We start from the raw sequence: 13551 nt of genomic DNA on the forward strand, positions 1-13551 counted from the left end.
GGTGCTGGGCAGAGCCTGGAGAGGTGCCTGGGGATGCTCAGAGGTGTGGGCTGGGGAAAGGAACTATAAACAAGACAGAGCAGCCCTTAAATAGGTTGTGCAGCATGTGAAAGAGAAACACGGAGGTTTCTGACACGGTCAAGGCCCTGAAAGGGGAGAGAAATGGGCAGGCACAGGCACGGAAAGCTGCCTCCCTGCCTGCCTTGCTGAGAGGTGAGCGTGCCTCCAGCAGGGAGATGGATGTCACAGGGAAATTGCCACTTACAGGGGCAGCGTACCGCAGCCCCTCCAGAGCCCTCCGGTCTCCTGTGGCAGCTGGATGCCAGCTGCAGCACGGCGCCCGCCACTCCAACCCGCTCCCAAATCCCCACCCCAGCCCCTGGGCACGTTAGAAAGGCTTGGGCAGGTTTTGTAACCCCCTGTGCCAGTCAGGGCCAGGCTGTCTGGGGTTATTTCAAGCGTGATAACACAGACCTTCACGAGGTATGCCCTCGAGGAGGGAGGCTCGCCAACGACTGTGCCAGCCAGGAGCCCCTCTATCCTTTCCTTGCGTAAATAGCCTAATGCTTGCCCATCTCAGCGACCTGCTCTGGCACACCTGGAGACCTCGCTGTCTCTGCCCGCACCAGCCAGAGTCCCTCAGCTCTGACCTATTTCCATGAATTCACCATCTTCCCATCTCTGCCACTTTTGCTCCCGCAGCCGGTAGGAGGGGCCTGGCAAAGGGAATGTGAGAAAAATGATGCATCTGCAAGGTAAGGGATACCGAAGCAGCCAGCAGATGTGATTTGAACCCCCTGAAAATCCCCAGGGGGACCTCCTGAGCAGCCCCATAGCACCACTTGCTGCAGGCGGGCAGAGGGAGCGGGACCCCTGCTGGGGGGACACCTCACGCCAGACAGGTGCCAGGGACATTTACACGGAGCAGCCAGAGGGAGAGAGCTTTGCCCTGGGCACAGCACTTCTCTCTGCAGCTATTGCAGCTTTAATAGAAAATAGGCAAGAAATAGAGCTCGCTGCTGAGGCCAGGGCTGGGGCACGATGCTGCTGCCGGGGCAGCTGCCTGACCCGGTGCGGGGCCGTGGAGGGGCCGAGCAGCTGCCAGCGTGGCTTCCTGCAAAGCCTTTCAGAAGGAAATGCTGTTTGTTCTGACATTTAGAATAGATTAAAAATCGTTACAGGCTCTTCTGGAACATTTTAGAAGGTGAGGCTATTGATCTAAAAACTCAACATCGGTTTTGTAGCAGAGGGGAGATCTGCCCGGCTTCATGCGGAGGATGCTCGGCATCATGCCTCCCTCCATCCCCGGCTCGTCCCAGCCCTGTGCCTCCTGCGGGGCCGTGCGAGGGGACACAAAGCCCCAGGGCCTCCCAGCATATGGGGCTTCTCCATTCCATGTCTCTGCTGGTTACAGGGGTGTTTTTAGGCATGCCCTGGCTGCTGTGCAACAGTTGTCAGCACACCTCTCTTCACCGCCTCCCACTGGCCATGTTGAAGTTGCTTCCCAATCCAATCCCAAGAACCCACCTCATTAGCCAAACCGATACCATTTAATTAATAAGTATTGCGCACCATGCAGATGAGTATCGCCCATGAAGCAGGATGCGGCACTGCCCGTGCCCCCCCTCACACACCCCGGCTCAGGCTCCTACAGGCTGGCAGTTATTTGTTTCCAATGCCTCTCTTTATCTGCAGCTTACAGAGACCTGCCTGGGGACGCGGGGCCCCAAGGAGGGCTGCCAAATGCCACCGGCTTAGGGACAGAGCTGTGAGAGCTGAGGACACTGTCCACTGCTGCTGACAATTAATAGCTTCACTGGTCTCCGTGTGAGTACAGGCACCAGCCCTTCCTGCCTCCCCGCCGCATGCCCACCTGCCCCAGCTGTGGATGCTGAATGGGAGAGCTGCCCCTATTTCCCCACTTTGCAGCTTTGCCCTGTCAGCAGCCAGGACCTCTCCTTCATGTTTTGGGAGGTGAGGGACACCCAGCCTACCCCAAATCTCCCTTGGTGGGGACTTGGACCTCCTGGCACCTCCAACTGCCACTGAAGACAGAGATGCCACAGAGCACGTGTCCCTGCTGCCACACGGGTTTGTCCTGTCTACGAGGGCTGGCACAGGCAGTTCAGCATGGCCCCGTTGTGTCAAACAGCCAGAAACCAGGGGCAGCGGTGGGGACATTTAGGCGCTACCTCTAATGAAGACCTTAAGTCATGCTGAGATAAGGCACCAAAGACCTCACAGCAGCGTGACACTGGACGCAGGGTCTCGTTGACATCCAAGCTGTTGTTGGATTAAACAGCCCCGTGTACCACCGTAACTTTGGCTCGAAACTGATTTTGTGTGCTGGTCTGGGTGTTTCGCACGCGTGATGGGGGAGCAGAGGTGGAAGGGCACGGGCAGGACCCCTGCGGCAGGAGGTGGTTATTAACACAGCAATCAGCAGCAGCACTCACCCCCCCCAGACTTCTTCCTGTATCAGTAGAAGTGAAATGAAATTGCCTCCGTGGCCAGCTCTGGAGAGAGCTCGTATCTCTTGGCCCCAAATCAGGGCAGATATGAAATTTATTATCTGTGAAGTAAAAGGGTGCTGCACTTCAAACCATCCAATTATTTTTTGGATGAGTGTAGGTGAAGGCACTGCGAGGGGCCGGTCACAGGGACATCACAGAACTCAGCAGCCTGTTAGGGCACGGGCTTGGCCAAAAATATGCCAAAGCACACATGCTGCTGGCCAAAGCCACCCACAGTCTGCCAAGTGGGAAAGGACTTAGGTGGGAACTGATGGGTTCAGGCTGCGAAGCCTGGCAGAAAGGACCTCTGCAGCTTGTGTGCACAAAGACCATGTCCAGAAGTCCCCCCACCTAACCACAGAGCTGCCCCCATGCTCGGTTTGTGAATTTACAAGCTTCGGCTTCAGCAGGGATCCCAGCATTGGCCCTGGGAGCCAGCCCCCAGGACGGAGACCCCAGTTTAATGCCCATCTCCCTTGGAAAGGCAGCATTGTTCCTGGAATAAGCACAGCTGGGCAAATGCAGACTTTTTCTGAGGTGATGCTGATCCCCACCATTTTCCAAATCATTTTCTCTGTGTAAATGTTAGATGCTTTAGCATTCTCCGACTGAGCAGCAGGGAAATTAATACAATAAAAATTCAGCTATGTAGAGCAATTCTCCAGTGAACTCTCAGCCTTCCTCTGATGGTAGGCTCTGAATGGGATTAATTGGGTTTCCTTCCCCGTTAGAGAGGCAGACTTCTGCTCACCCCCAGCCCACCCACAGCAGAGCTGGGCCTGCACCGTGTTCTGCACACCGCCACCTGGATGGAAACCACAGGCTGCCGAAAATCTAATTTTTGAGACTAGGAGCCTCCTGATTTTCTGTGATGAAATTCCAGCCGGGGGGCTTGTTCAGAGCAAGGGTCATGTATCATCTTTTAGTATCTGTGGGCACTGCACTGAAGTGCCTCTCAGGGATGAAGGATCTTCTGGGAGGAGGGAGCAAGGTACTAAAACCCACCTTTAATATCTGGCTGTGGCTATTTGAGTCACACGATGGTCTCAGGCACTTTTTTCCTCTTTTTTTTCATTAGTTTGTGACACATTATTAGAGTGAAAATGCCTGTGGAGGAAATGGAGCAATAAAGCCCCCTGGAAATTTAGGAAAGGAAAGGACTTGAAATCCTGAGGGACATAATGCCCTGGGCACGGGCTTCGTGTCTGATGGAAACCCCACAGACATTATCAGAAATAACCAAGCAGCTGTGACCTGGCTCGGCCTCCAGAGAACAGACACTGAGCCAGGCAGACTGCCCACGAACCAGAGAGACCAGCCCCCAGAAAGAGATAAAACACACCAATGTTTCCAAAACATACATTTTTGCACTCAGTGCTTCCTTGCGGAGGTGCTCCCGACATGACATTTTAAACAATCGCGTTTTAGGCAGGCTGGCTCCGGGGCACACAACATAGTGTTGGCCTGGACTCAGCTGTAAATAATGCACGTGGGCTGCTGCTCAGCGCCGTTGCAGGTGACTGCAGTGTGTTGGCCGGGTGGCACCGGGGTTTCTGACAGCCTGATGCTAGCAGGGACATCCTCATCTGAAGTGATTGCAGCCACAATTCAGTAGCACAATTCAGTCCACACCACCAAGAAAAGCAGTGTGCTGAGAAATGTGGTGTTAAATTTTAACAAGGAGGCTTAAAAAGCAAGAAGAGGAAAGCGGTTAAGGAGCGGCTTGAGACATCAGTGCAAATGTTAAAATCTGTGAACATTGCATGACGGTTTCCCGTTCCCTCATCACTGGGGCAAAAGCTTGGGCTGTGCCTTTTGGAGAGGAGACATGAAGGGAGTTGTGCTAAAATACTATAGAATAATAAACCAGGACCAGGTCCTGTCCTGGGCGGGGGGGACACATTTCCCCGCAGCCACTGGAGAGCTGCTTTCGTGAGCAGGACCTGCTTTTTTGCTGCTGTTTGCAGACAAGCAGGGGTTCGGGGAAATGCTTGCCGCCAGCTCGTTGCTTTGACAGCAGTGTTTTCGTGATGGCCTGTCAACCACTGATAACAGGAATGTCCTCACGCTCAGGAGCACAAGTCCCAGCATAATAAATCCTACGCCGTTGTCTAAGGTTGAGTGGCAGAGAGAGATGAAATTGGGTCGAGGCTGTTGCAGATTTGATGGCAAAGTTGGGGAAGCGTTCAGCAGAAAACTGGTGGCTTGTGAAGCCTCTAATCCCACTGCTTTGAGGGGCCTCACACACATATCGTGTCATTGATGAGTTCTCGGGCTTGGGCAGCGAGGTGTGCAAATCTCTGATGGAAAGCAGCAAAGAGGAAACAACGAACATAAATGCCCTCTAATGGGAGCAACCTGGTCAGGAACATTACCACGGCAGCAGGGGCTTCCCAAGGATTCGGAGTAATCCTGTTGGAAAGGGAATGGGTTTGATCAGAAATGGCTTTCAGAGTACGTTGTATCCTCAGCGACGAACCCTTTGCTTATGAAGACAGCCTCACCAGTGTACAAGGGAAACCAGTGAGTGAGATGATACCCATGGACAGAACTAGATGGCTTCATTTTCTGCCTGGGGATCTGTTTTCAGGGCCAAGATACAATTAGTGCAGCCGTATCTGGAGCTTCCCCACTGATCCTCCCCAAGTCACCTCTTGCCGCTGCAGTATCCAGATCTAAAAATCTCTGTACCAGTCTGCCCCGCTTCAACCTGGCCCCAGCTTCAGACAGCTCTCTTTCTACTACACTTGTCCACAACGAACTAGAAAGGGTTAAATAAATCTGTTTCTATGACAGACAGGTCTTTTTCTACTTGCCAAGGCAAGATTCAGAAGAAATACAGAGATGACAGTCTCTGATGGTCTATATGGCCTTTGAATCTTACGGACTCTGGTCTATAATAAGGGCTCTGAATCAAAGAGCTCTTCCCTCTGTGTATGTAGGCTATTTCTGCTCCTTATAATTGTCTTCTGTGCCCCATGAAGTCCATCACCGAGTTCATATCTGGATTTGTTGTGATAGTCAGAAGACAGCCAGTAATAAATACAGCATGCCAGGAAGAGAAGTGGGGCTGAATAACTAGGGCTTTGGGTGTGCCACCCTTGAAGGAGAAGGATGGATTAGGTTACAGCTTCATACAGTGAATGAACCATGCCCACTGAGTGTGCTTGTACAAAAAAAAAAATAAAAAATGAGATGGTGTCAGAGCTGTAGAGATTTTGGAGAGGCTGTAAATCCAGGGGAATAACCTCTTTCTCATACCTTGGCTCTCCCTGCTTCTCTGCAAGCGGCTGCGATTTCAGCAGCCCAGAGCAGTGGTCTGTGCTGAGCTGGCATCACCCTTGGTACACAGAGCTGAGAGCAAGAGGCTGGACGAGAGTAAAGTGCTAATTGACTGCTAGAGCCTGCCAGACATAAAATGAGGGTCCTGAGGGTCTGGGTGCAGCCAGGCCCCACATGAAGAGCTGTGGTTTTTGGATGCACGAGTATCAACTTATCAACATTTATAGAGTGTTTGGTCCGTTATGGATGAAGCTGCTGAGTTTCCAAACTGCAGTGTCTCCTCTCACTCCAGAAATGCAAGCCATTTTGTAATGCAGTCTTTTTACAGAGGGATTCCTGCAATACAAAATATATATTTCTATAATATATATATATTTATCTATCAGGCCAAGGCTCACCAAAACTATACTGCATGGTAGAGCCAGCACTAAGCTGTTTTTATGACTTTGCCATCTGGAGAAGACACTGAATCACTTCCCCCAGTATTGGCGATGGCTTGAGCTGTCAGTCCTGGCTCTCTGTCCCTGATGGGGTCTCCACACCCTCGGGCCACTGCCATGGAGGTGACCCACCACGTGTATTTCACACCACATCCCTGCAGAGAGCTGCGTGTGCAGTGCTGTACGGGGTACGTATGTGAGGTGTATGACATCCTGACAGCCTCCTTCAGGTTGATAAAGAAATGGCTGATAACTTTGCGATGGAGGTGCTGGGCTTGGTGGGTTCATGTCTGTGACAACGCCCTGAGAACCCAGAGCAGGATTTCTGTAGGTCCTGCTTTTCCTCTGGGAACACACACAAAACTGCACTGCTCTGGTTAGACTGGCCACTCACGTGGGGATCTTTAGCACTGACTTAATGCTTTATAACACTCCAGAAAATTAACCAGAGAAAGAAAACAGAGGGGCAGCCTATGTGCTCCTCAAAGCCAACCTGACAGTAGCCATCGGTTTTGGGGCCTCCCGTGTTGTGGCTGGATGCCCAGCAGTGCCACAGGAGGAGTCATCGGGAGGCATCGAAACAAGGAGCCCCACGTTTCCCTCTCACGCGAGTGCACTTTTGGCTCAGCTGCCACTTCTGCCAAAGCAGCCCGCCAGCAGCGGCTGACCTCAGCCCGTCGTGCCCAACGTGGAAGCTTGTATGAAGACGAATGGCACGCGTCGCATCAAATCAGTACCTTAGCAGCTAGAGGCAGCTTAGCAGAAAGATTTGTTCAAACAATGAAGCGAGCCCTGTGTTTTTCAGGAGGAAGAGCATCTGTTCACGAATGCTTGACTAGTTTCTCATTATCTTATTGAAACAGCTTATGCCACTGGAAAAGCATCCCCAGCATGGCTAATGTCAGTCAACAGTTGTCTACCTGTTTTGATTTACTGAGATCACCAAGAATGACACAAGCGATGTAGGAACAAGCATAGGTATTTCAAGAGAAGAGACAAGTAAAAGCCACTCATTTCAAGTGAGGACAAGCAGAATAAGCAGGAGCTGAGCTGGTGGCTCTGTGGATACCTGTAGCTCAGGCCAAAGTGCGATGCTGGGCTGGGTCTGTCCAGGGGCTGCAGGGATCAACTTTCAGTCAAAGTACCTGCTCCTGCCTGTCTCCCATGGACTTGTCCGTGAAATATTCACGCCCATCACCGTGCTGGTCGGCAGGTGTGTGCAGCTGCACTCAGTCAGCTGGCACACTGTGGCAGAGGTCCAGCTCTCTGCATATTGTCACTGAAAGTCTGTCCCCTGCCACCTGAAGAACAGGCTGCAAGCAGAGGAACATCAAACTTTGGTCTGAATTGTACATTGCAGACTCCAGATTTGCAGTGGAACGCTTTGTTACCATTCCCACCAGGAGATTCAATCACAAGTAATGGCTGGTCCTTGGGGCTAGTCCCCTTCGGTGATATTTTCCTTTGAAGCATGAAGAGTGGGTACACTCTGCTTGTATCCCTCTCGCTCATCAGTGCGGTGATTTGTTTCAGCTCCTCCGTCTGTGTCACAGAGATAAAGTGATTTGCCTATCGCTGCAGAGCACTCAGAGAGGGCTGGGTGAGAAGTACTCCAAGAGCCAGCCCTCACCTTGCTCCATCTGTAACAAGATGGGTCCCCAAAGGAGATTAGCCGGGGGAGCTGGCCCTTTCTGCCATCCTTCATCACTTCTGCACCTGCTGGCACCACGCTGATGCTCCCCGGGCATGCTGGAGCTCCGATGCTGTGGCTGCAGGAAAGCAGGAGAAATGAAATATGCCTTGTGTGTACGGGGAGGAGGGAAGGGGCAGGGAGGGAAATGATGCCTGCTATTTCCATGTCTCAGGTATTTCATCATCATTACAGTTGTAAATGACAGCATACAATTTGCCAGGAGATAGGAGTAATGAGGAAGCAGAGGGGAAAGGCTCGAAGAAGAGAGGAGAGGTAGAGAGAAAGAAGTAAGAGAAATATGGGCACAGTTTAGGGAAATAAAACAACATAGGGAAAAGAAGGAACAGTGACAGACTTTGGGAGCAACAGAGGAAAAAGCGGAGGGATAGACAGAAATAAGGTCTTAGAGGGCAACAGGGGAGAAAGGAGAGAGGTTCTCAGGGAATTAGCTGGCAGAGGCGGGAGCTGGCTGCTTCCCCTGAGTTCAGAGTACTGATGGGTTATTGATCTGGGGAACCCAATGTACTTCATACAGCAATATTTTCTAGTTGGGGAAGGCAGCGGATGTTTGAGAGGAGAGGGAACCAGGGCTGCTGGCAGCCTGCCTTCTGACTGTGGGCAGCAGCAACTCTCCCACGGTTAAAACCAGAGTTGCGGAATGCCAAATGCACAAAATGGGGACAGGGATTTAGGAGTCACTCAGCCCTGCGGGACGGCTTTCGGAAATAAAAAATAAAAATGAAGAAATTAACAGATGCAGAGAAGCACAAGGGACAGGCAAAAATAATTCACCTAGCACATGTGGCAGAGCAGGGCTTCTTGCAGAGGTCAAGCCACCACCTAAGGCTGCAGCCTGTGAAAAATGCACTAATACTTATTTAATGAAAAAATATTTGGGAATATTCATAAGCCTTGTGAAACTGCATATAAAATCACAGCACCTGCAAATACAGGCAGAGAAATGAACATGCTTGCACTGAAACTAGAGCGACCTAAGACACAGTCCCAAGACACCTCGACTCAAATCTGGGGGGCGTCACATAACTCTGCAGTATCCAGGCTGCAGCTCCCTGCTTGAGGTGAGTTGCTGGCATTTTGTCCAAGAGTCTCCAATCTCACCATGGTCCCAGCCTCTGCAGAAGCACCCAGCTCTCCGGTGTGCTCTTCTGCAGGCTCCACCTGGAGATCCTTCCATTTCATTTCTCTCTCCTCCATCCTCCGAGCCATTTTCTGTTCTCAGCAATCTGCAGTGCTTTTATCCCAACTGTGAACGTCAGAGCCGCGAGCCAGCTGGCTGGTTGCTGACAGGAGTGTCTCAAGGCAGGTAGCTACAGACCTCTAGGCAACTTTTCAGGGTATTCACTCAACGGCTCGCTGAGCACGGCCTCCAGACGGATTTTGAAGCCCACAAGACCTCTGTCATACGCACCAGCAGCAGTAAGTCACCAGCAGCCAACAGGGCTTTGCACAGGTGTGCAGTGAATGCAGACAGTGGTAGGGATGGAGGCTCTGGTACAGGTGGAGCACAAGCCCAGGTTGTTTCTCTTCAGGGTTATGGGGGCACCTGGGCAGCTTGGGGCAAGATGCCCCATCCAGGTGCTCTCCTGCAGCACGAGCAGAGGCCAAAGTGCTGCAGCAGAGAAGGAGCCGCCAACCTTTTCTGTGCCCAGCCTCCCTTTTCCATGGGCTAAAGAGAGAGGTACTAAAAAACATCCCACGCTTCATCGGCAAGCTGCAGGTGCTGGTCCTTCCCCAGGTGAAGGCATGCTCTCTCTTGCCATGCTCTGCTCCCCCCAGGAGCCACTTTTCCTGACTGTGGTCCTTTGCAGTGGCTTTTTATAAAACTCTTAATGAATTTCAGGGTTTACCCCTTGCAGAGCCTGGATTAAACAGAATTTTAATGAATATTAAGAGTAATACCTTTAATTGAAAGATAGGCTCCATCTGAGGTGAAATCTTGGCTCCACGGGAGTCAGCAAGCAGCTTGCCAATAACTCACTTGAGCCAGTACTGTACCCATTAGTGTGAGGGCAATTTCAGGCATCTAGCTCTTTCACAGGTTTCAACAGAAAATGCCACAATTTGTTTTAATAACCCAGCTCCCTTTAATGAGCAAATTAAAGGAAGTTGGTGCAGAGCAGGAGGGAAAAATGGGATGGTGAGGAGAATACTAAAAATCTGCTGTACTGGTGGGGTGACATTTTTCCTGCGATGCCCTTCTCCCCAAGAGCCAAGCTTGATGCCAGTGTGGGCACCTTCATCCAGGCTCCGTCTCTTGCCCTGCACATTGAGCCCATGTCCAGGGCTGGCCAATCTCTCGTGCCTGCCTCCACTGGGGTCTGGCCTTCCCCACTGGATGAAGACCCCTTGCTCTAACCCTGCTGCTGGTCAGATGCACGTGCAGCCAGCCCCTGCCTTGTAGCCACCACTGTGCTCCTTACCTCTCCATCTCCATCAGCCCATTCATGACGGCAGCTGCTGAGGATGCCTGCTTGCATCGCCACAACATCTCAATGAGAGCTTTCTCTCTGTTGGCTTCTTCTTGTATCAGGCCTAAACTTCTTATCCTGAATTCCCTAACTTTGCCTTTCCTATCTCATCTGCTTAGCTTCTGATTACCCTCCCTGGTCCCCTGATCACTTCAATCTGAGCTCTCCTTAGTGCATTCCTCCTACGGCTGGCTTTATGTCATCATGTGTGTCTTTTGGGATACACACACACCTTTCCCTCTTTCATGTCTATGCAATACCTGCTGCCAGTGTATGGCCTGTCACTGGGGTCACCGTGTGTTAGAAAACAGTATTTATTGAAGCCCACATTGCAGCCAGCAGATAGACAAGAATTATACCAACTGTGCAGCATCTTTATCTTTCCTTTTTAAGGAAAGGCCCAGACCTCTTACTGTTTTGTGGCACTGCTGCAGAATCAGACTAGGCTACGGTAAGGAAAGAGATTTGTCAGGACTTGACAGGCAGTTCCTGTGCATATAAAGAAGGGAGAACAGGACTTTAAAGCATCCATGAAAACATTGGCAAAGGCTTTAAGGACCGGTGAGGCCAAGTTAGTCAATCCACTGCTTTAAAGCAGCAGAAGTGACGATAATATGATCGATACAGCTCAAGCCAGCAAGAAGCATGCTGCTGCTTTCAGAACAACCTGCAAGGCATGGAGGAGAAGCCCTGTGGAGAGGGAATTACAATAATTGAACCAAATGGCCGTGTGGGTGTTTGCTGCTCTTGCAAGGTCATCACGGGATGCAGTCAATAAGGGTGTAAAGCCTGTACAAATTGCACAACTGGGGAAAAAAACAGGATATACGTTGGTAGCCCACCCGCATAGCCTGCAGGGCTGGCAGGACGGCTGCAGGACCCTTCGTGCTTTCAAAGCCCACCCATGGTGGGTGCTGGGCCGGGGGCGATACCCGGCTGTGACAAGCCCAGCCAAGGCAATTGTGCAAAGCTGGCAAACGTGGCTGGAGCAGGGGTTTGTTCTTAAAAATATAGGAGCTTTAGGCTGCTGAAAGAATCTGTGGATGGGAAAGGATTTCTGGCCATGCAGGCCAAGGCTAGGATGTGCTGCTGTGAGGTGACCCTGCGTGGGACAGCGCAATCCAGGAGCTATACAGTCGTGGTGCTCTTCAAGCCTTACCCACTCAGGCCCACAGCAGAGCTTCTGTGGTCTCCCAGGGATGGGAACAGCAAGCTTGGTGACTGTGTGGCTTCAGTGAACGCACGGCAGGCCAAGCTTCACCACCCACACCCCAAAGGTGGGGATGCCCAGGCACTTCCCTGTGCCACCTTCCCTGCCCCACGCTGGTGGCCTGGTGGCTGGAAGTCCCCAAGGCTAGCACCTGCGGTCCTCCTTCTTCACAGCTCAGCACCTCCCAGACCGAGGACTTTAAAAGTCCTCAGCTGCCAGTGGAGTGACAAACCAGGGATGATCAGGCTTCTGAGAATCTCTTATTCATGAGCAGATGGGAGACCCACCATGTAGCTTGGAAGTTATGCAGGACCAGCCCCGTCCTGTCATAAATAAAACTCAGGCTTCACCATCAGCTAGGCACCATGCCAGGAGGAGAAACAAGAGGCTTGCCCAGACCGAACACAGTGAGCCTGGAGCTGGTCTTCCCTCTCTGGGCCTCCTCTCTTCTGGGAGCTGCCCCAGGCCAGAGGGTACCAGGGGGACTTCCCCATCCCCTCTCTTAGCCCAGGCTGCATGCACAATCTGTCTGGGGCTTGTATCTTCACCTTTTAGAAATGTACCTGTTAGTTTGCATCTTTAAACATCTCATAGATAACAATATCTTGAGCCAACGGATTATGGTGCGGCTGCTGCAAAGTGTTACCATTCATGCCACAGCCCGGCTTTCTGGAAACCTGAAAAACTTTCCTGTTCATAAATGATCTCTAGTCTGAGGTTGAGCCCATTATTGCTACAGCTAAATCTATAACCCCAAGAACAGACCCAAATGAAAAACAAGCAGCTGCATGGACTTCAATCACAGTTGGCTGCTATAGCTGAGTCTCCACAAGAAAGCAAATATACTGGCTACTTCTTCTTAGATTAAACCTCCCTGCCACTGCCTGCCTGCTTCTGAGAGCACCTGGAGCTCATCTAAGCCAGCGTGGCTCCAGAATGGCTGCAGATGCTGAACTTGTCACAGGTCCAGCTCTGGGGGTGTCCTGGGCTTAAGGAGAGAAGACTGAATGGGCAATTAACATGACCACTGCTTCCCTCTGAACCCCACTGTTCTTGTATTTTTGTCTCTATCTCCAGGCAATCTTGCCTCCCGAAGTCTGTAAGACTTTTCCTCCTGTTAACCTAGCCCCTACGGGGTATTTCAGCATCTGATGTGAATGGCTGTTGGCCCGCAATGGATTTCAGATGGTGCTTCAGTGCCCTCCGCAGTGCTTGGTCTTCAGCAGGGAGAGCACTGCGCTGGTCCTGCTGCAATGACTGGAGAGAGAGCTTCAATTATAAGCGCTTATTTTTGGTAGTTCATCACTCAGTACAAATACTACCCTTTGAGATATATTTTTGCTGGCTTCTTTCAGCCCACAGGTGGCATATTTTGTAAAGTTTGACAAAAATCTGCTTGGCTGGTTTATTTTATTCAGATAGGAGGAGGGTAAAGTGATTTTAGCACCATGGGTATCTTCCAGATCTTGTTTTTTTTCTCTTCCTGCAGTTTGATACATTAACTTCAGCACATTCCTTGGCTACTCTGCTCTCACTCAGGGCCAATGCTGTCATTATGCTGGAGGACGATTTGGTTACAAGAAGCAGATTTAACTTGATGGCACGGGCTTTAGCAGGGCCCAGAGCCCGAAGGAGCCATTGCCCTCAGAACGTGAGACTCCAAGGATGCCCAAAGCAAGTTACCCTTGCCACAAGCACATCAGCCGCTGCTCCACACCAAGGGTTTCCCACCCGTCCCATGGACCATGCTCTCCAGAGCCCTGTCTCAAGGCAGGTGTGAGCAGGAGGGCTGTTTCCCAGCCTCACAGAGGTGCTTGCACAACCCCCTGCAGCGCAGCTGGCACACAGCCTGTCTCCTTCCTCAGGTCTGCAGCAAGGCAGCCCACCCACCACCCATGTTAGCAAGTGCTCGTTGCCCTCCCCA

Source organism: Cygnus olor, chromosome 5, assembly GCF_009769625.2.
Source record: "Cygnus olor isolate bCygOlo1 chromosome 5, bCygOlo1.pri.v2, whole genome shotgun sequence".
Taxonomy (NCBI): domain Eukaryota; kingdom Metazoa; phylum Chordata; class Aves; order Anseriformes; family Anatidae; genus Cygnus; species Cygnus olor.